Source organism: Anneissia japonica, unplaced genomic scaffold (assembly GCF_011630105.1).
Source record: "Anneissia japonica isolate Jap-2015-1 unplaced genomic scaffold, ASM1163010v1 scaffold287635_len88462_cov110, whole genome shotgun sequence".
NCBI classification, from domain to species: domain Eukaryota; kingdom Metazoa; phylum Echinodermata; class Crinoidea; order Comatulida; family Comatulidae; genus Anneissia; species Anneissia japonica.
Genome location: NW_022752831.1, coordinates 46,572 through 67,518, shown reverse-complemented (window position 1 = coordinate 67,518; position 20,947 = coordinate 46,572). Strand labels below are relative to the sequence as shown.

The window sequence follows — 20,947 nt, the reverse complement described above, 5'->3', positions numbered from 1 at the left end:
ACATTAAATATGAGCCAAAAAACGCTTAAAAACATTTTTTTCATAAAACCAACTTAAAAGTTAAAATTGCCGGCGATTTTCGTCATGCTTTTGACATCAACATTTCTGGCAGAGCCTAAGCTTTACGTTAATGCCAAGTTTAGCTACCAATATCTGCCACCCTGCATTTAGCAAGCGATTTAATATCCCACCACCCCCTACAAAAGCGCCATTTTCTAATTAAGGTATACGATAAAATCATTACTGCAGCCATTGGGTGCCAAATGTAAAAACACTCGATTTCCAGTGTCATATCTAGGAGTGAATTGGGGAGGGAGATCATTGGTGGATCTGGAGGGGTCAGGGTCCTGACCACACCCCCTTGGACAAAAACATTAAATAAATAAATATTTAAAAAATAATTCTAGACTTACTTTTCCAGGCCCTGTAAGCTGATTATTGAATTTTGTGTTACAATTGGACAATTAAATGTCGGAAATGCTAAATCAAAATTTTGATGGGGGAGGACCCCGTTTAAAAAAAAAAAAAAAAAAGAAAGAAAAGAAAAAAAAATGCGTAAGCAATTAATCATATTTATACCTCTACACACTGTATTAAAAATCAGACAAATTTACCTGACCGTTTTCAATAGGGTAAACCTTGATTTTGTTTTTATTAAAGGTCATTAAAAGATACTTCAGAAGTCTGAAAAGCTCACTTCCCGCAATCTAGGAATCAAAATTGTCCAGGGGCTAACATGATTCCGCCTATCACCCGGTTTCTTCTTAGGGTTCATTGATTCATTAAAAATCGTCAAGAGAGGGAAACCAAAATTTTAGAAGTTGAGAAAACCCGTTTCCCGACATAAAGTAATCAATTTTCCCACCACCGTCCTATTTGGGGTTCATCGGTTCATGGAAAACAAAATAGGTCTACGTATGCAACTACTCTTTTTTTATACACACATAGGCCTGTTTACTGTAATAAGAATGACAAAGTTGACATGACTGTTTTCAAGGGAGGGAAAGAACTTAAATGTCATTAAAATATTTTCATTTCTCGCCATTTAGGAAACAACATTTTTCCGGGGAGGACCTCGACCCCCTTTCATTTTGAGGTCAATTATTCTAGGAATCATTTTTTTCCCACACTTTCTCTTTTGTTTTTGTTTTTTATTTATTTTTTTTTTAACATTTTGACTCCATCCTAAATCTGAAGCCAAATTGCCTCTGGAGATTATAAGGGCATCCCAAGGTGAGTGTGATGGGATGGGGGTAAATGCCCGATGAAGTGGGACCGCTCATTTAATTTCTTTTTTTCATTTATTTACTTAGCATCTATTCAAATACAACAATTATTGCTCACGCAAATTATAGCGATATTAGGTACATTCAGTCTGTTTGACCGTGATCTTTTGTGCTTATTTTCACTGGTAAGGGCTGACTGATGGGGTGGACGCGGACTAAGGGGGTGCTGCAGGTGTCTTCTTAAAACTCCACCTTCCACCCTTTTCTTTGAAGAAATGTATTTTAATAATGTCACATAAAGTGTAAAATGTTCTAATTTGAATTTGCCGGTCTAGAAACCCTCATTCGTGTCATACTGAGCTCTGGCAAGTTATTCTGTCTAGATCTTAAATTTTACGTCATCCAATAAAAAAATATACTTTAATGACGTCATACATATTTAAATATGCTTGCGTTGAAATCTACAGGTTAGAAAACCCCTCATATGTTCTAATAACCAAGGTAATATGAATCTGCCTAGGTATTACAATGAATATTTTACTCATCCAATCAAAAAACGGTAATTTGATGACATCATACATATTTTAAAATAGTTTAATTGATTTCAGCAGGTTTGAAAACCCCTAAAACAGTCTTAACATGAACATAATCAGTATTTTCTTATGAGTATTGACTTTTGACACACTTTGAAACAATTCTGGCCCACTGTGCGCTGTTGCCTGGAATTAATATCAAGACAGACGAATCGATTGCACATCTCCTGAAAAATGCGTTTTTCTGTATTATTTGCTGTCAGTGATCGTTCAATGGACAAACTGGGTTAGCGTTGTGTAATAAAGCTTGGCTTAGCACGCTCGCAGTTGGCAACATCCAATGAGATAAAATATATATATATATATATACTGTCTCTTATACACATCTGTATAGTAATCAATATCAATGCTTTTTTTTCTGTATGTGTATGTTTTTATATTGTAATGTAATCAAATTCAGTCATTCGCTGTCGATTGTAAATTGTATACGAAATAGAAATAAATAAATAAATAAATAAATAGCCTAGGCCTTCGCCTAGTCCTGCAGCGAGAGCGGCGGTGAGCCTAAACTAACTAGGTAGTAGTTATATAAGCGTTGTTAAGACGACCGTTTTTATATCTTTTCATAATTATAGTTCTGAGGGTCGTATTTGTCTTTGTTCATGACTTTTTATTATTAATAGTATTATATTTATTTATTTTTTTATAGTTTTTTTTAACAACATAAGAAGAAAATAGTTATATAAGAAAAGATATGCCTGGCTAGGGTAGACCCTAGCTAGCCTAGGTTGGCCTTAGAGAGAATGATAGACTTAACCTCCTCCGAGGCCTAATAATAAGGTCTAGCCAAGGTTTAGTATTGTTCTGTTAGGATGGCCATACTTTATAAATTCGTATAGGCCTGTCTCTTATACACATCTAGATGTGTATAAGAGACAGGTGTATACATATACAGTATATCAACGACTTAATTTTCTTTCAGTTGCATCAGTTATTCGTGAGAGTTAGTTAATTATTATTTTAATATTGTCTTCCAATAATTGTACTCGACTACGCATTGTTACTTAATCTAGGCTTCGTTCATGGGTTACTCTGAATAATATCTTTTTCATTCAAAAAGTGCTCCTTGAAATTTCCAAGTTACTATAAGCGCCTCCTATATTCCCACTGTTTTCTTAAGCTCCCCACTTGAATAAGCGCTTCTCAAATGGTGTAAAACAAATTTTTAAGTGCCCCGGGCGCTTGTTTGTGCAAGTATGGTACAGTAAAACAAATTAAAGTAGTTTTCTGGGAATACTAAAGTATTATTAACTTTAAATTTACTTTCTGATTATTCATAGCCACTATAGTGTATGGTGGTGGTTTGTCACCACCTTCTCAAATGGCCATATTTCCTAAAGAAAAATGCTCTATACCAGCGTTAAATTCAGTCAGGGCCAGGTCTTGTGTGCAAGAAACTGCTGACTAATATTATATATAAAAAAAAAGATTATTAAAGTAATGTAAATTATTTGCTTTTACTGACTTTGTTAACTGCATATAAAGGATTTAATTTGATATATCAAAAATCAGACAACAGCAAGGACAGAATAGCACCTTCACTCAACCATCAATTTGATTTATCTTTATTTTCATAAAACATTACCAGGTTTGACTTCCAGTTGTATTTTACAGTATACAGATTAATCATTTAGAGCATGATCAAGAACAAGTATCAAACAAATGCTTAATTACCAATTTATTTGAATAAACACCCCATCCAAAGCCTCATTTGTAATAAATACCTCCCTCGAATAAATGCCCCAAGTTTTTATATTTTTCCTCGAATAAGCACTGCCATCCCTTCCCCCACCAAATGACTGTAAACAAAATCATTCTCAACACTTTCTATTAATAATAAGCTACTCCAGTAGAGTTACATTTTTTAACATAGTTTGGATCAATATGTCTATGATTATGCAGTAACATATTTTGATAGTAATTATGTGTTGCATTTTCACATTAAGGAACGTTATTTGAGTGGAATGTATCCTTGTATAATGTATCCTTTTTATATTAAAGAAAAACCCACCCCTGAATAACCACTCCCTCAAAAACCTTTTTTAATAATTATTTATTATTTATTCGAATAAATATGGTACATCAATATTAATCTTAAACAAAATACCATACAGTACATGTTCTAAATACTAGTGTTCAAGTACCTTAGTACTTGGGTTTCTGGGATGGGTACTTAGAGTATTAGTAAGAGTGCTAGTTCAATACAAAAAATACATTTTTAAATTATTACATTTCTACAAGAATTTGATTTGACATCAAGATAACCCAATACAGCTGATTTCCACTGGTATTTGTTAGGCGAGACTTTCTTTATTCCTTGTTTCGTGTACTTATTGTTTTTAAGATCATCGGAGGAGGGCAGAATAAAAATAAAATTTTGTTTTCAAAAACATCCAGATGGAGGAGAAAATAAAAGTAAAATTTTATTGGTGAATGTAAAAAGGGATGGTTAAATGATTCAAATTTATATAATTAGGATGAAATATCTTATATTTGGAGATTTCAAGCCAGCGGAGGGCATAATAAAAATGAAGAAAAACTTTTATTATTTTTTTTAAATTTCCACGTTTTCATTAGCGGCGTTCGCGCTAATTGGCCAAAAATAAAATTTTATTTTTATTCGAAACCATCAGTATTTGTTAGACAAAGAATACTAATTTTAGTCTTTAAAAATAAAGTAGCATCTCTTCATTAAATACAAGTACCCAAAGCAATGATTTCAGTGGCGTAATGATGGGGCCTGGCGGTGAAAACAATTTGTGGCGTGTGGGGATGCAGCTGGCTGGGGTGGGGGCTCTTTCGAAAATGTACCAAATGTATCCGGGGCTGCCAGTGACTGACTAAAAATTTGGGCTTTTGGGATGGGCACTTTTGGTGGAGTTCTAAATTAATAGATAATGGAGGCTTAAAAAAATGCAATTTCTTTTTTATACAACACAAATGTTATGAATTTAGTTGCTACAATTAATGCTGTAGTCAGAATAGTGGCATGGAAGTCAACTATCAGGGCATTGGTAATTGTACAACACTCATTAAAACTGGGGCAGTGACTAGGGTTTCACTTAATGATTGAGCATTTGTACAATAAACTAGAGCAGTTCCTCTTTTGAGCACATAAGAATCTACCTCAGTTTAAAAAGCTCTAAAACCAAATGCAAAATGCTACATAAAACTTCAGTAATTGCTGAGGGTTTGATTTTATTGGTTTTTGCTCCCTTAAATTTGCCTGAGACGAATTTGCATAATAATCATAATGACCTTACAGATTCTTTTTTTTTCTACCTTTGTTTTTTGGGCTCATTGGATATACTGTTTTACAGCTTTTACTTCTTGTCGTTTTCAGAAATCCCCTCAAGAATTGGTGTATTTATCAGGAAGGCCTGTACAGTCTTCTTGCCTATAAAAAAAAATGAAAAACATATTATGTTTTAATAGTAATACATTAGTTGAAAGCATCATCAAATATATTTAAAAACGTTCTGTTACTAGTACGTTTCACGATATTAGACACACTCTGTGTACTGATCATTGCCGACAGGCTTGTTTGAAACGTGCAATGGCTTTAGTGATAATGGAGTTGTTTGCCTATATAATTGCGTATCATTTCTTTCGATCAGTTGGACATCTTTTCGTGTCTAGCGCATGCTTAGTACACGTACTACCATGGAGGAAATTTCATTTGAGTGATTCTCTGCACGTGATGATTGGGCATGTTTTGGCCTTATCAAAATCATTTGCATGGTGAGGTGGTTGGCAGCCTAGTGTCGGTCGTGGACTAATTGTTCAGTAGATAGAAATTTGTTTTGTAAATGATTCTCAAAAAACTGCCAAAAAAAATAAAGTAAGAATTTAACACTGTGTAGGCATCAAATACAAAATTAACTTTTATTCGCTACCTGTTAAACTTAGCTGTAAGTATAAGTGCTGGTATGTCAGTGTGGCTTTGGTCGGGCAAGTGTGTCTGATGCGAATTGTGAACTGGTGCTAGAGTTCGCAATTCCCTCTGGGAGTGTATATTTTTATTTGGCTTTGCATAGTATAGCCCAAATTAGACCAATCTGGGATTGGCAATCCGCAAAACAATGTTTTGGATAGGCAAATTATTATTTTTTTTGTTTATTCGTCGTCACCACCCTACACATGGGATAAAAAAATTTGAAACCCCTAAATTGTTATGCCCCCTGGACCACTAAAGAGATTTTGAGAGATGTGTTTTTATATTTCTATTTTTGTATTTTTTATATATTGCCTTTTGTTATATTACAAGCAATTTGGCCGACTGGGCCACCATTTGTAATACTGGCATGTGTTGTTTTTTAAATAAATAAAGTGAAAATGAAATCTTTTATAAAATGCAAAAACATTACGTTTCGGGTGCTTGTGGGAAATTGCAACAACTGGAAGGGTTTTAACCAGAGCCTGTCACAAATTATAAATATTATGGAAAATTTCTGCAAAAAATAACTTACAATGTTAAGAGGTAACCGGAAAATGGACCTCTGCATGTGAAAAGGCATTCAATTATAGTAAATGTAGCTTATGAATAGCAAGTTGTTATATCATTATGATGTGAATATGCGAATGCGTCTGGTTGGTGGCTTATGGTCTGGGAGTAGTGATTTCACATGTACTTCCTGGAGAAGAAGTACAGTATGTTAGGGTTAAAATCTACAGTGCCAACCTTAGCTAATGGACACATCCAGCGTTGGCCTTAATTCTTTCTACATAATGATTATGTTGTATGGGGAGCACTATTCCGTTGCTCTTAAGTTTGTTATATAGATATAAAATAAGTACAAGATTTCTTTCTTTTTTCTTTTTTTGCAATATACCGCATACAACTACCAACCAAAAACAGGCGGTTTGTCTGAAGTGGCCTGTGGTAAGCAAATAATGCAAAAATAATATTTTGAGGAGAGTGAATTTTAGTGATTTTTTAGGTGAATAATAGATTCAGGGTTATTCAAGTGGTTTATGGAGACAGTTTTTGGACCTTGAATATATGAGGTTAAATCGGATGAATCTCGGGGTACTACTGTAGGTATGTTCGTATAGATCATATGTTGTTTAGTGCTGAATACGGTCATTTTAACCCAATCGGTTTGAATATCCTCCATTGGGTCAAGGATTTCCAGAGTATGCTACATATTTATATTTATCATTATAATAACAACAGTTTCAGAAAAAATAGGCGAATAGCACATAACATTGCATTCAAATAAAAAAAAATTACCGGCAAAATGGGGTGGGCACATGCCCCCCTTTCCCCGTGCCGTCCCTCTCCCCTACTGGATCTTCCCCAGTTGTGTTGGGCTACCCTCTTGTACGTGAAAGTAGAGCAATATACAGTAGGCCTAACCTAGTTGGACGTGGGAGAAATGTCGGTAGGTAGATGCATGTAAGGCTATGTATCTGTACTACTGACATTCAACAGAACCCATAAATAAACATTGCCCCGACATGTTCATGAAAATTTGAGGTATCGAGCTGGTTTGACCCTAAATTTAAACTTTTAATTTCGCTATCTATCTTAATGCACTATAGCGACGTTCCGCAAACTATGGTCTGCGGCCCAAATTTGGGCCGTGAAACATTTTTGGAGGAAATGGAGGTCTGGAAATTGAAGAAAAAAAAATAAAGAGACGTTTTATCATGGAGAAAATAGTTTTTAATAAAGCGAATGCAGCGAATGCGTCGCATGCACACGCTGCTAAAGTGCCAGATGATGATGCATGCTTTTTGAGTTATAAGCGGTTTTTGTGTCTATGCCCCTTTGGGAGCCTAATTATCTGCATATTTATTCCTGATAGTTCTAATATATTAATAATAGTGTAGTTTTATATAGCGCACATATCCATCTAATGTAAGATGCTCAGGGCTCTTGAAATATAGACTAGGAACTCGACCAATGACTTTCTTCGCCCCTAAGGGTCCCTTCGTGTCTGTGCAACCCGGTACCAGCAACTCTCGTCGTCCACCACAGGGGCTGTCTGTTCCAGTACACCGGGGTAACCCCCTACTCGTCTCGAAGAATGTACTGGGTTCTTTATAGTGCACACGAGCCATTGTATACACTGGGCCTACGGTTTCTAGTCCTTATCCGAGAAGACTTGTTCTACCACCAGAACCATAGGCGAGCGTGCCGTTCGAACCAGCGCCGATATTATGGCTATAGCTTGCGGCGTCCCTGCTAACCGCTCGGCCATTCAACTCACCAAGTATGCAACATTATTTTCTATTAATAAATATACTATAAATATACCTTATTTAAGCATTAAATACCTGTCAAGCACGGATCCAGAGTTTACCCTGGCTTTCGCACAGATGGGTTACCATATTGGGAGAGTCATGAGAAGAGAGCTAGCTTGTTTTGTCGCTGGAAGATAAATTTTAGATATTCGAAAAGTTTTTGTTTTCTAGATTCTTTGAAATACACAAGTCCTCTCCTTTAAACTTCTAACCTACTAAACTTTGCGTATCTCAATATACATATAGATTTCCTTAAATCAAGGAAAGTCCACTCGTTAAATTAGTATATATAGTGTAGAGATTTTGTCTCAATCTCAGATATTCAAATTTTATAATAAAAAAAAAAATATTACAGTCTAATATGACCACAACATAAGGAAGTCCACTCTGTAAATGTTTAGCATAATATTGTACAGAGAATTTCAATTGTTTATCAATATCATCCAAATCCAAATCCAAATCACGTTTTATGCAAGCATAGACGAGGAAAGATAAACATAATAATTTTGATATGTACATGTTTTATGTTATGTGTTGATTGGCCTTAGTTAATAATATTACAGTTTAATGGCTTAATGTAATAATATTACAGTTTAATGGTTTACAGTAATATTACAGTTTAATGGCCCCGGAAACCTGAACCCCGACCCGGGGCCCTTGGCGGCCCCCTAGCCCCAATCATTAGTGCTTGCGCTAAGCTCGCAACCTGACCATTTCTATTCTCGTGGCCACGGCCCTGCTATGACGTGTGTGGCTGAACCGTGTTTGGATGAATCAGGGTAGAAAGAAAAACAATCAACAATTGTTGGGGGGGGGGGCAAACACAAATGTACGGCATTATTTTTTTAATAAATAATATTTAATTTGTATACAATAAAATTTTATCACTACGAGAACAGATAATGATGTCAAAATATTGTATATACATGGAGGCTTCATGATCAAAAGTTCTTGCCAAGATTTGGTATGTTGGTCCCTGGCGCGGCTGGGCTGCGGCTTGGTGCCTGAAGTCGTAAATACAGTAGGCCGTGAAGTAAAAAGTTTGCGGAACGCTGCACTATAGCATTGCTGAAGAATATCCATAATGACTCGATCCATATCGACCAAGATTCAAGAGGTAGAGGATAGGCTCTAGCTATGCTAACTAAACCTGAGCCTACTGTAGGTCCCTAGGTCTAGGCCTATCTCTCATCGACATCATAGGCTAGGCCTGTGTAGGGATAGCCGATATGATTTAGGCCGAGCTTATACCATTGCTTGTGCCCAAGTGTATCTTTTTTTTTTCCTCATGGATTTCTAACACATTACTGATGTTTCAAGCCATAAGAATACAGTAATATCCAGTACTTAATGCAATGGGTACTCCGAAGTGGTACGGGAACATGCTGCTCACTCATTTTGTTGACTACGTGAAGCACTGCGCGGTGATGTAATGAAGCTGCGAAACATAGACTGGTTCTTTTACAGCCTGCCGCAATCATCTTTAAACCTAAGCACTGCGGTACAGAATAGATGGGATTAAGTGGTTTTTGGCTGTTTTTTCGTTGTTATCCAATATCCAGCATGAAAAGTAGCAGAATGTTGTTGTGACATATACAGTAGGAACCCATTGTATGAGATATGAGCACATTCCTGCCAGCAGTTTCATAGGAGATAGGTGAAAACTTGGTAGATTCAGAGAATAGGGAAAATAAAATAGAAGAGACTATCCTAAAATTAACCAAAAAAAGGGAAAACCACATAAACAGACTAGTGCAAGGAACCACAACCATTGCACTGTTTTCTAGGCAATTTGAAACCACTGGTGGTCAGTACTTCCATTAGGTGCTGTCATTGTTAGTTATATCTAACTAGCCTACCAAAAAAACAGAGGTGAGAAACAAGACAGTTCATAGGAGAAAACATGGGATCACAAGGATGCAAAAAGGTTGAGTTTTAAGCTGCTTTTAAAAGTAGCCAAGGAAGGAGACTCGTGAATATAAACTGGGTGATCATTCCACAGTTAGTTTAGAGCGGCAACACAAAAAGACCTTACCCCAACAATTTTAAAACGGCATTTGGGTGTGAAAAGTGTTTTAAGTAGTATGACGTGTTCTTTTACATGCTGTAAGTTGCCCAGTGGTGAAGTGTCTTGTAAACAAGCAAAAAATCTTGAATGCAATTCTGTTAGTGTGGGTATGATATGCTGTGATCTAGGAATGAGTTTAACAAGACTCATAACAAGATTCATAATCCTTACTTGGTAATGATCCTCAGGCACCATTTTAGCTTTTATCGATTATGTATGAAAGGAATTCTTGCATTATGTACCACACGAGTCAGCTGCCTTCCATCTTGTAAATGACCTTACTAAAAAAAACAAAATACTGTAGTACAACTCAGTATAGTAATACAGTATTACAATGGCATTGTTATTATTAGCACTGATCGCAGCCCTCATCTTAATTTTAAAGGTTACTCATCAACATTACGTTATGATTCAAAATTTAAAAAATGTGTTCTTGACTTTGACCAACAAAAAATGTTTAAAACAAGATTTGTGGGCGGGGGCACAACTAGGGAATGGGAGAGTATTTTTTTAGGGGTAGGGGGAGGACGTGCGACCCCCTTGTACATCCTAGATATGCCAATATCTAGCATACCCTGCAACTTACCCTACGGTCCACCACTGGACTAGGGTGGCCACTAATAATCTTTTAACATTTTTCAATTTCTGAAGATTCTAAAATAATATGCAATACACCAAATTATTCCCCAAAGATGACGTCATCACAATTTCCTTTAGTGGTTATGAAAAAATAAAAACATCGCACGAAGAGCAATGCTAATGCTAATTGCGTGATGTCGAAAGTAGTGTATATTAAATTGTTAAAAATGTAATGAAGTTAGCATAGATACTTTGTAGACAATTTTTACAAATGATTCATAGATTTGAGATTAAGGTTGACTCGATTTAGATTTCCATTCAGATTAAAAATATGAAGAGTTTTGAGAGACCTTCTAGGGGGCCTAGGCTTATCGCTTAGGCAAATCGCCACATAAAGCGCTGACTAATGGATCGTCGTTGATTTTGAGGTACACTTCAGACTGTTACTCGGTTTTGTTGCAATTTCTGTATGAAATAATTAAAATTATTGGACAAACTTAAATTGCTGAATTGTAGAATATGTATTTCTTTGACTAACTATGATCAATGAGTCAGAAGGATGTTGTTTGTATGAATGTCTAGCCTAGTTTTCCATCCATTTCTTCCACTGAATTTCAAATCCAATTTTCTGACGTTTGTTAAAGGAATATTTACCTTTGTTTGTAACTGTATTTTTGGCGGCGATTGCCTTCCATAGGGGTGATGATCTTTAACATTTTAAACAATGTTCCATCCTAAGTTTCTGAGAGCAAAATTATTTGATGTTATAAAATGAATTTCTTAATAAACTACACTCAATTGAGGAGTTGCTGTCAGTTGTTTTTGCATGTACCAAATTCCTTGACTACATAAAAAAAAAAGGGTAACAATTGAAAACTGTTATCAGCAGCACAGACAAGGCTTTAGCAGTATCTTAAAGAATAGAGAAATATCAGTACATCCTAAAATACAGGAGAGGAGAGGACATATACTTGTTACTTGTTTGATACTTTTTTAGCACTTATTCTTTGCGATTACAAAGCACTAACATACACTCCAGTATACTGTACACCTGTCTCTTATACACATCTAGATGTGTATAAGAGACAGGTTTTGGAAGAGTGTGAATATCTTTCAAACTGTGCTATATAAATGATGTAATGTATGTATGAAATATCTTTCTTCAGTCGACCAGTGTACAGAGAATTGCAATAATCTAACCTGAAAAGTAGCCCCAACAGTAGCATGACAGGTTTCCCCATCAATGAATTTTCTGATTCGCCACTGATTTCTAAGTAACCTAAGTCTAAGCAGATGAGCAAAATGAAACCTCAGAATTTGTAGACACTGCTAGATGGCTTGATTTCTAATTTTATAACTCCATGGTGGTACCTGTAGTAACTCCTAGTGAAAGATCAATACATTTTTCCTGATCAAGAGAAAGGTGGTATTTTACAGCAAGGACTAGAAACTGTTTTCTTCTCTTTAGCTTGAGCCTACTGTACACACTAACACCCACTTCTGAATATCGGTAAAACAGTGGGGCAATTTATGGAGCAAAGAATCAATGCTAGAAAGATTTCAGGGACTAAAAGGAAGATATAGCTGAAGATCATCAGCATTGAAGTGATATAGCTTCCCATAATGTTGCCTAGTGGGCTAATGTACAAACTAAAGTACATAAGCAGGGGTCAATGACTTAGCCTCTTGGGGTACACCAACATTAAGTAAAGGATGTGATGTGCAGAGAATTCACCAGATGGAAACCCTACTACTTTACAACTCAGAAAAAATTTAATCCAGTCAAGGGCATATCCTTTGATGCCAAATCTCAAGATGATGAAGCAGGACATTGTGATCAACCGTATCACATGCTGCTGAGAGATCATACAGAACAAGCATAAACCTTGGCAATATATTCAGTGAAAAGAGAAATATCAGTGTGGACTATAATAGAGCTGTTTCAGTACTTTGATTACCCATAGGCTCATCAGTTCAGTGAAGATTGAGAGAATAGTTGGTTGATGTTGTATTGATGTGTTGTTGTTGATTTTTATAGATGAAAGGTGATGGGCCATAAAAAAAAAGGTGTTTTCTAGCCAAAGATGGTTGCCGGGCTCCACACATAGGCTTTTTAGTGTGTTTTTGCAGGCAGCAAAAAAATCACTGTCGGGCCACATGCAGCCCGCGGGCCACACTTAGCCCAACTGTGATCTAAAAAATGTAAAACTGAGCTAATTACTAGAGATGATGCGGATTGTCATTCACATAATTTCAGTACTGGGACAATAATTACTGCCAGTCATCTTTCAATACCAGACAAAAAATATTGTTAATAGGTAATTTCATAAATATTCCTCACAAATACTGTTTATATGACAACATTATATCTTGCATATCATTTATTTCTTAGAAACTCACCTTCAAATAATTGATTGTCATCTTCTCTTTGATCATTACACTGTAAAAAAGAGAAATTGTTTATGATGAGCCTGAGAATTCTTTTATTTTTGTACTATTTCATTTGTAAAAAAATAATCTAAAACAATAACAATACAATATAATAATAATAATAATAATAATAATAATAATAATAATAATAATAATAATAATAATAATAATATAGTAACTAGAACAATATACATATACAATATAATAATAATAATAATAATAATAATAATAATATAGTAACTAGAACAATAATACATGCAACAATAAAAGTATTAAACAAACAATACACATAATATTGAAAATTATAATTATAACAATAAAAATATTTACTAGAGCACACTCCGGGAGTGATACAGTATTTCCGCCCACATCATAATTCCCCATGTATAAAATTCCCATGCATCTTTCCCATTTGATAAAAAAAATAATGAAAACATAATCCACCAGGATTCAAACTCGGGACCTGCCGCTAACAAAGCAAACATCATTACCAACTAAACAATTAATACAGCCCGGTAGCTACTGTATCATGGAGGTAGCTATACACAAAACAAAGGAATTTTTCAGTATTTTTTAGTATTCATACAAAGTCTGAAAATGCCGAAATTGTAATACATTATCTCTATGTACAGCAAGCAAATCCAGCCTTCCAAAAGGTTACTGTGAACTTAAAAGAATATATTAATTTCGCAAAAAGTTGAACAGTATACTGTACACTGTATATTAATTATGTCAACATTGTAGCAACTGAAACATCATTACTGGTTTCTTGTATAGAGTAGGTATGTGTATTATGAAATTGTATTAATTTGTTGTCATTTATTAACCGATGTTAATTAAGCCTGTAAATGTGGGAACCAATATAATTGAACCGTGAAAACCAATATGTATGTATGCAAATTGTTGTTTTTCTGTATAGTATTCACTGAGCCGATACAAAAAATAAAACCGAAGCTCCCGTCAAAGCCTTGGCCTTTGTGTTTATTATGCATGTCTAAATCTTATTAGGTAGACCAACACAGAACACTTCATTGAACAATTCCTTACTGCGTTACAGTATATGAGGTGATGTGAATCAACACAGTGATTATGACCAAGTTTTAATTATTGCAAGTATTTCATCTCTTTGTTTAGTTCACAGAAGAGTGTTAATAGTCAATCAATGGTGTTTGCCTTTTTAAGATATCGGCAAGAAATGTGGGTGCCAGTAATTGACATGTCGACAATGAATAAAATTTTACAACAATTAGCTTTAGCAAAGCTGGTATACAATTCTAGTATTTTAGAAACCCCCGAATTTGTGTTAAACAAGTTGACAATATTGTCTATGACTTTTTGTGGGATAAAAAAACGGAAAAAATAAAAAGATTAACTCTCATAAACAAGTATGAACATGGTGGTATAAAAGCACCCAACTTCAGGTCTGAAGTGCAATCTTTCAACATATCATGGGCTAGACGTCTTTTCAATGATGAAACATGTGGAAATTTTTGCCATCTATGTATTTTAACAAAATTGGCCTGCAATATTGAAAATATGTAAAACTTAAATGTAAACAAATGTGAAGGTATTCCTAGTTTTTATATAGGTGTATTAAAGGCGTTAACTAGTTTTAACGAAATTATAATGAAATACCCAACATGTTACAATGAAATACTCAAACAAAACATTTGGGGAAATAAAATGATAACTTACAATGGTCTATCACTATTGTATAGAAACTGGGTAAGGTCAGGTATAAGAAAAATCAAAGATATTGTGCTTGGAAATAGATTTATTCAAATCGAACGAATTATTAGAAAAGTTATCTACTAATCAAATTGGATATCAGAATATCATATTGTGTTAAAGGCCATTCCATATTGAATAAAAGTGGGACCCCACAAAAGATTAAAAAAAAAAAAAAGGGACGCGAAGCCCCGCCCACAAAGTCAAGAAAACCTTAGACAATGGCGGCTAGACATAAAATAAAAATAACATTTTGTTTCCTATTTAGCGATAGTTTTCCAAAAAAACATCCTAACGGTGGAGAATAAAAATAAAATTTTATTGGTGAATGTAATATAATTAGGAAGAAATATACATGTCTTTGGATATTTCAAGGCAGCGGAGGGCATAATAGAAATAAAGAAAAACTTTTATTTTTTCTCTGAAATTTCCACTTTTTCGTGGCGGCAGGTGCACTAAATGGCCGAAAATAAAATTTAATTTTTATTCAAAATCATCAACATTTGCAGTCGGCAGGCTCGCTAATCAAGGTATAAAAAAAGTCTCGCCGTACATACATTAAACTTTAAAGACATTGCGATTTGTTGCAAATCTGGCCACATGGTCAACGATCAACCCAAAAAGAGATGATTTTTATATTTGCTATGTCTCTGGGGTCTGACATTAGGGTGTAAACATACCTCCACTAGTTTTAGACTGTACTTGCTTAAGGTTATACAGCTGTACCTAGAGATAATGTATTTGCAATTTAGGCATCCTTAGATTTATGTGACTCCTGGGTTCACGGGGAATGTTAAGAAGTCATTTTGTGATAATCATGATTTGTATATACTGTAGCTATCAACCATGATGAGTTGAGTACATTGAGCTGAAAATTATCAGTATACAGTACTATAACTCGTCGAATAAATGCTATGCCCTTTCAAATGAGCTTCTTTTCAAAATAGGCTTCATTGTGAGGCTACCTATATATAAGTAATGTTATTGATCATTGAATAATGTTGACATACCTGTATAGTTAAACAATTTCTTCAGCAATTCTTTGTGTCCACTGTTTTGGGAGGATGGCACCAGGGCGTTTTTAAAGACAGAAGGATCTTTCAGTCTCATTGGGAACCATTATGGTCATGGTCGAGATGTTCATATACCGTAATGATGCAACCTCATCATAAACCAGCAAAGCCTCACCTCAATTTGCTTTTTATCTGGTGAAATAATAATAATAATAATAATAATAATAATAATAATAATAATAATAATAATAATAAAAACTTGTAAAGCGCGCCGGTAAAACTTGTAAAACGCTCATGGCGCCCTCCACAAGAAGTCAAAAATATGAGAGACAAAAATGATGTACAATGATATAAGCAGCTTTAAGATTACTGTCATATGATGCAGTTTTTATACACGGTTTCTTTAATTTATTTACAATTTTTAAAAAAATCTCAAATCGTGGTCAATTGTAACTGTTGACAATCTGTACATATTGTTTTTACTCAGCCAGTTATTGGTTTTAAATGACATTTTATTTTTTTCAAATATTTGAAATTTGACATTACTATTATGCAAGGTCTGGAAATAAACTTAATGTAGATATGAAATACCAAAACAATTTGTTTGGACTTACTATTTTCACAGCTTTCTCCTTTAAACCCTGGGGCACAAATACAGAATACCTGTCTTGTCATCGCATGTGTTACCATTAAAACAAATATTACAAATAATTGTACATCTAGGTGCACCCCAGCGGCAAAGGTGGACATTCTGAATGAAATAAATATCTCATAATCTTTTAACCTATGAATATATGGCAATGCATTTAGGTTTAACAAATCTAACACTGACTATTATTAAAGAAGCATGGGCTAAGAGTCTTCATGGTGTTCACACAAAATGTGTTATGATTACGTACACTGTACAAGGATGCTATTGCTTGTTCAGTGGCAGATCCAGAAATTCGAAATGGGGGGCCCCAAGAAGGGACATTCACCGCAGAGGGTCTAGCCCACCTGAGACCCACCGTGGTTGGGGCTGAGGTAAGAAAATTTATGATTTTAGCACTCTTAGACCTAAATTTAATTATAATTCTTTTTTTTTTTTCTAATTTGAAAAAATTAAGAAGGGTAGGGGTCACTGTAAAATCAGTCAATCAAAGAATCAAATATTATTATGTTATACTTAGCTGTGCAAACCTTCAAACACAACTAGCGACAGATCCAGGAATTTGAAATAGAAGGGGCCAAGAGAGGGACTTTCACAGATGGAGGGTGTATACCCTCAGCCCAATCATAGTTGGGGCTGAGGTAAGACCATATTGCATATGATTATCACATTATTCAATTATAAAAGCAAATGAAACTTACAATTATATGCATGGCACTATGCAATACCACATTCAAAAAAATGTTATATATAATTCATAACCATGTTTTAATGAGAATGATACAACTAATTATTTGATCATTTGGGATCCTCAATACTTTATTAGAACATGATTTATGTGAAACTTGACTATTTTCACTGGAATAATGCTACAACCATTTAAAAAAACAGCCGATATGCAAACATTGTACCATGTTATGTTTTTGTTATTTTTTATAAATAAACAAAGGTGAAGAAGTACTTACAGAACATTTTTAAGACCTGTCAGGTCTCATTCTCAACCTGCATTTCATTACTTCCGTCTAGCAGATGAATGTGCGATGACCTTTACAACCTACTAACTATTAACATCCAGATGAATTTTTTCAACTTATTTAAAACTTCAAAAATGACCAAAAAAAAAATAAAAACAGAGAGATATAAGTATAACAACAGTATTTAGTTTTAAATATTAATATTCCATTATTTAAAAAATTCAATATTTTTTTTAATGTTTTCGTATTTTATGATGAAATATCAGAAAATTTCTGAAACCTAATGTAAAGTCAAAGCACTAATCAGTGTAATTCCTCAGCTTACAAAAGATCTAAATACTGTAAATCCAAAATAAATCTTTTTTTCCTCTGTCTCCCTTGTAATTCACTTAAACTATAGGCCTACATTTATATTTGCTGTGAAATTTCAATTCTTTTCTTATCTTGTTATAGTTAATTAATTATCCTATGTACATATGAATGGAATTTGTAATTTCTGAGCATTTTTCCACTTTCCACATTTTTATTTCTTTTGTTTTTAATTTTTTTTGTTTTAAATATGTAATGACATGTAATTCAGATTTACTGTGAAATGAGGACATGAAAATTGAATTATTATGATTTACCAATAGTGTTAACTTACTTATTCAGGCCAATTTCTGAAGGGAAATGCCCTACTGCCACTGGATCGATGCACTTTTAGATTCTAGAGAGACAAATAAAATCAAAAACTGCAACAACTGAACATTTATAGTAAATGCAATTAGTTTAATGATGGGTTAGAAAGAGTGAAATTAAGTTTCAAATTTTCTTTTCTGAAATAAAATTTCCACCAAAAATCAAACTTTAAATATAAAGCCAAATAAAATTAATTGATCACCTCAAATTGTGGGTCATCATTAAAATATTTACTCTTTCATTTCTGATTTTAGCACTCACAGACCTAAATTTTATTATAATTCTTCTTTTTTTCTCTTTTTCTTTTATAATTAAGAAGTTGGAGGGGGGTGTGGTGAATCCACTACTGTAAAATCAATCAATCAATCGAATATTCTTATGTTATACTTAGCTGTGCAAACTTTCAAACACTATGGAACGACAAATTACAAGTGGCGCAGTGCAAAAGTCAGTCGCAGTGCAAAACTAAAGTGGTACAGTGCAAAACTAAAGTGGCGCAATATTTTTTTTTGACACCCCTCAAACTATATTTAGGCAAAGATAAACTAAAACAATAATTACATACACATTCGCAAAAGTATAGTGTAGCCCAATAGAATAAATTTTTCTTTCTTTTATTGAATGTTCTTCTGGAAATTAAATCCCACTTTAGTAGTATGTTCTATCTCCTTTTTAAATCACCATTTACACATGTAATTAATTAGGATCCAATTCCTCAATCATCTACATCAACAATTGGATACTGAAATACAAATATCGACGGAATTTTCCTGTCCGGATAGGCTGATTTTAAAGTAATTTCAACCACAAAAGTCGAAGTTCCAAATTTAGTAGCGCACGTGGGAAAAATACACAGCCGTGGGAAAATACGAAGTTCAATCCTAGTTGTACGGCAACAAGTTAGCCATGTCAAACTAACATCTCAGACAGCGCGCTGTGGAACTTGGCTCACATGATCGTATGTCGTAAGTTGCAGTCTACTCTCACAATACAGACACCCCTCCGGACCGGCTCCAATGTTCAGTTTTTCGTCCAGTTTAGTTTGTAAAACTTGTACTGAACCCATTTCGAACAATTTGTTGTAGTCAGGGCCTAGCTATTTAATTAATTTATCAAAGCCCTGGATTCTTTTGACACATTATTTAATACAGTAATACTTACAGTAACTGTTGTTTTGCTGTACTGCTCAGCAAATTTAATTATTACCAATAAAACTGATGCGACTTTTATATTGTTTTTGCGTGTATTTCTTTAGGTCTAATTATGTTTTTCCAAGCACACATTCTTCGTTGGGCAATGCAGACTACTAGACATGTGCTTCAGCTGTGATGACGTCAGATCGCCCAAAGTTTTATAGTGCGTGACAGTAACAAGCTCGGTGTAATCTTTCACATCTCCCTGGTTTTTTCAAGAATGTTTTAATTAAACAAATTTATAAAACAAAACAAAAAACAAATAAGAAACCCTCATGGTATATTTTAGAGTCAAATCTAAATAAACCTAACAAATTATATTTTATTCTCTACAAATTTCCTCTGTACCGACCGTAATTAAATTAGCAACATGTTTTGAAAAGCGTCTTGAGTTTAAAGAATGAATGAGGTGCATTTGAAAATTACACCGACGAATCTAACGAATTTGAATTAGACGTCTACTGAAAAGAGTAACCAGTAGAAACTTGCTTTGTTGAGTTCCCTCTTTATTACAGGTTGATTCCAAATGGTTTTTGAGGATTAAAAGCAAGAATATACACTTATTAAAACATTGGAATGCGTAAATTAACCAAGAAAACGTCTACTGGTGTGTCGTGTTAATCAACAGATAATCTCCATGGCAATGCGAGTATAGCTAAGCGTCTCGTTTTCACAGCGTATGGTATGCTTGTCGTTAAACGATGTCTATTTAACTATCGTCTGGTTTTTCGAGTGAGTGTTACCGTCCTGAATTGGACAAATTGTCCGAGATTTGGAATAGGGAGTTCATATTTTCGAAAATTATTTTATTAAAAGAAGAATAGGAATGAGTTTGGGACTTAAGAAAATGTTGGGTTTTGCGTGAAATTCGATTTTGTAGGCATTGAGTACACATAGTAATTTTCTATGTTTATAATATTTTTTTTTTCGAAAATGTGCAAGCCGAAATCTGTATAATATATATATAACTCGAACTTTTTATGCCAGTCCCATTAGATTCGACTTAGGCGAACTCGACTGATTGAAAAAAAAGATAAAAATATATCATTTTTATAAAATTCAACCGCGGTTGATTGTAATTAATGATAACAATTAAAGTACAGTTGTAATAACTTATAGGCCTACAGGTAAATTACGCTATCATAAGAATGAACTATTATTATTATTATTATTATTATTATTATTATCATTATATTATTATTAAAGGCCACAGTAATATATGAATAATTAAAATGCCTAAACAGTATTTATTTTTCAAGAAATCGCTGTTGCACACTAAGACCACAATAAAATTAATATATTCATTTAAATATTGAAATTGTATTATGAAAAATGTTTAAAAAATCTTTAAAACCGTATGGTTTACATTCTGTCAAAATGTAAACAGGAAAAAGAGGAAGAAATCTACTTGAGTCAAAAAACAAATCTGTGTCCTTTAATTTTTTGTTTTGCCAAAAAAATTATTACTGTATATATTATTGGTCTAATTAATAAATTTAAATGCTGAAAATGTCAATCTGAGCTGTAATAATACAATGTGAAAATGCATGTTATTGAATCGATCTTC

The 20,947-nt window shown here is 34.0% G+C and overlaps 1 long non-coding RNA gene across 4 annotated transcripts in view; it reads right to left on the bottom strand.

The window, feature by feature from the left end:
* Nucleotides 1–5,165: 5,165 nt before the first annotated feature.
* Nucleotides 5,166–20,947, bottom strand: part of LOC117122364 — a 17,041-nt gene continuing 1,259 nt past the window's right edge. For 2 of the 4 annotated variants that reach the window (XR_004447708.1, XR_004447709.1), the window contains exons 2-8: nucleotides 18,153–18,215; nucleotides 17,501–17,635; nucleotides 16,501–16,637; nucleotides 15,884–16,078; nucleotides 13,116–13,155; nucleotides 10,308–10,417; nucleotides 5,166–5,216 (exon numbers count right to left, since the gene is read on the bottom strand). This is a non-coding gene — a long non-coding RNA (uncharacterized LOC117122364). Of the gene's footprint in view, nucleotides 5,217–10,307; nucleotides 10,418–13,115; nucleotides 13,156–15,883; nucleotides 16,079–16,500; nucleotides 16,638–17,500; nucleotides 17,636–18,135; nucleotides 18,216–20,947 lie in introns of all 4 variants that reach the window. The other 2 variants (XR_004447707.1, XR_004447706.1) reach the window with 1 other exon arrangement.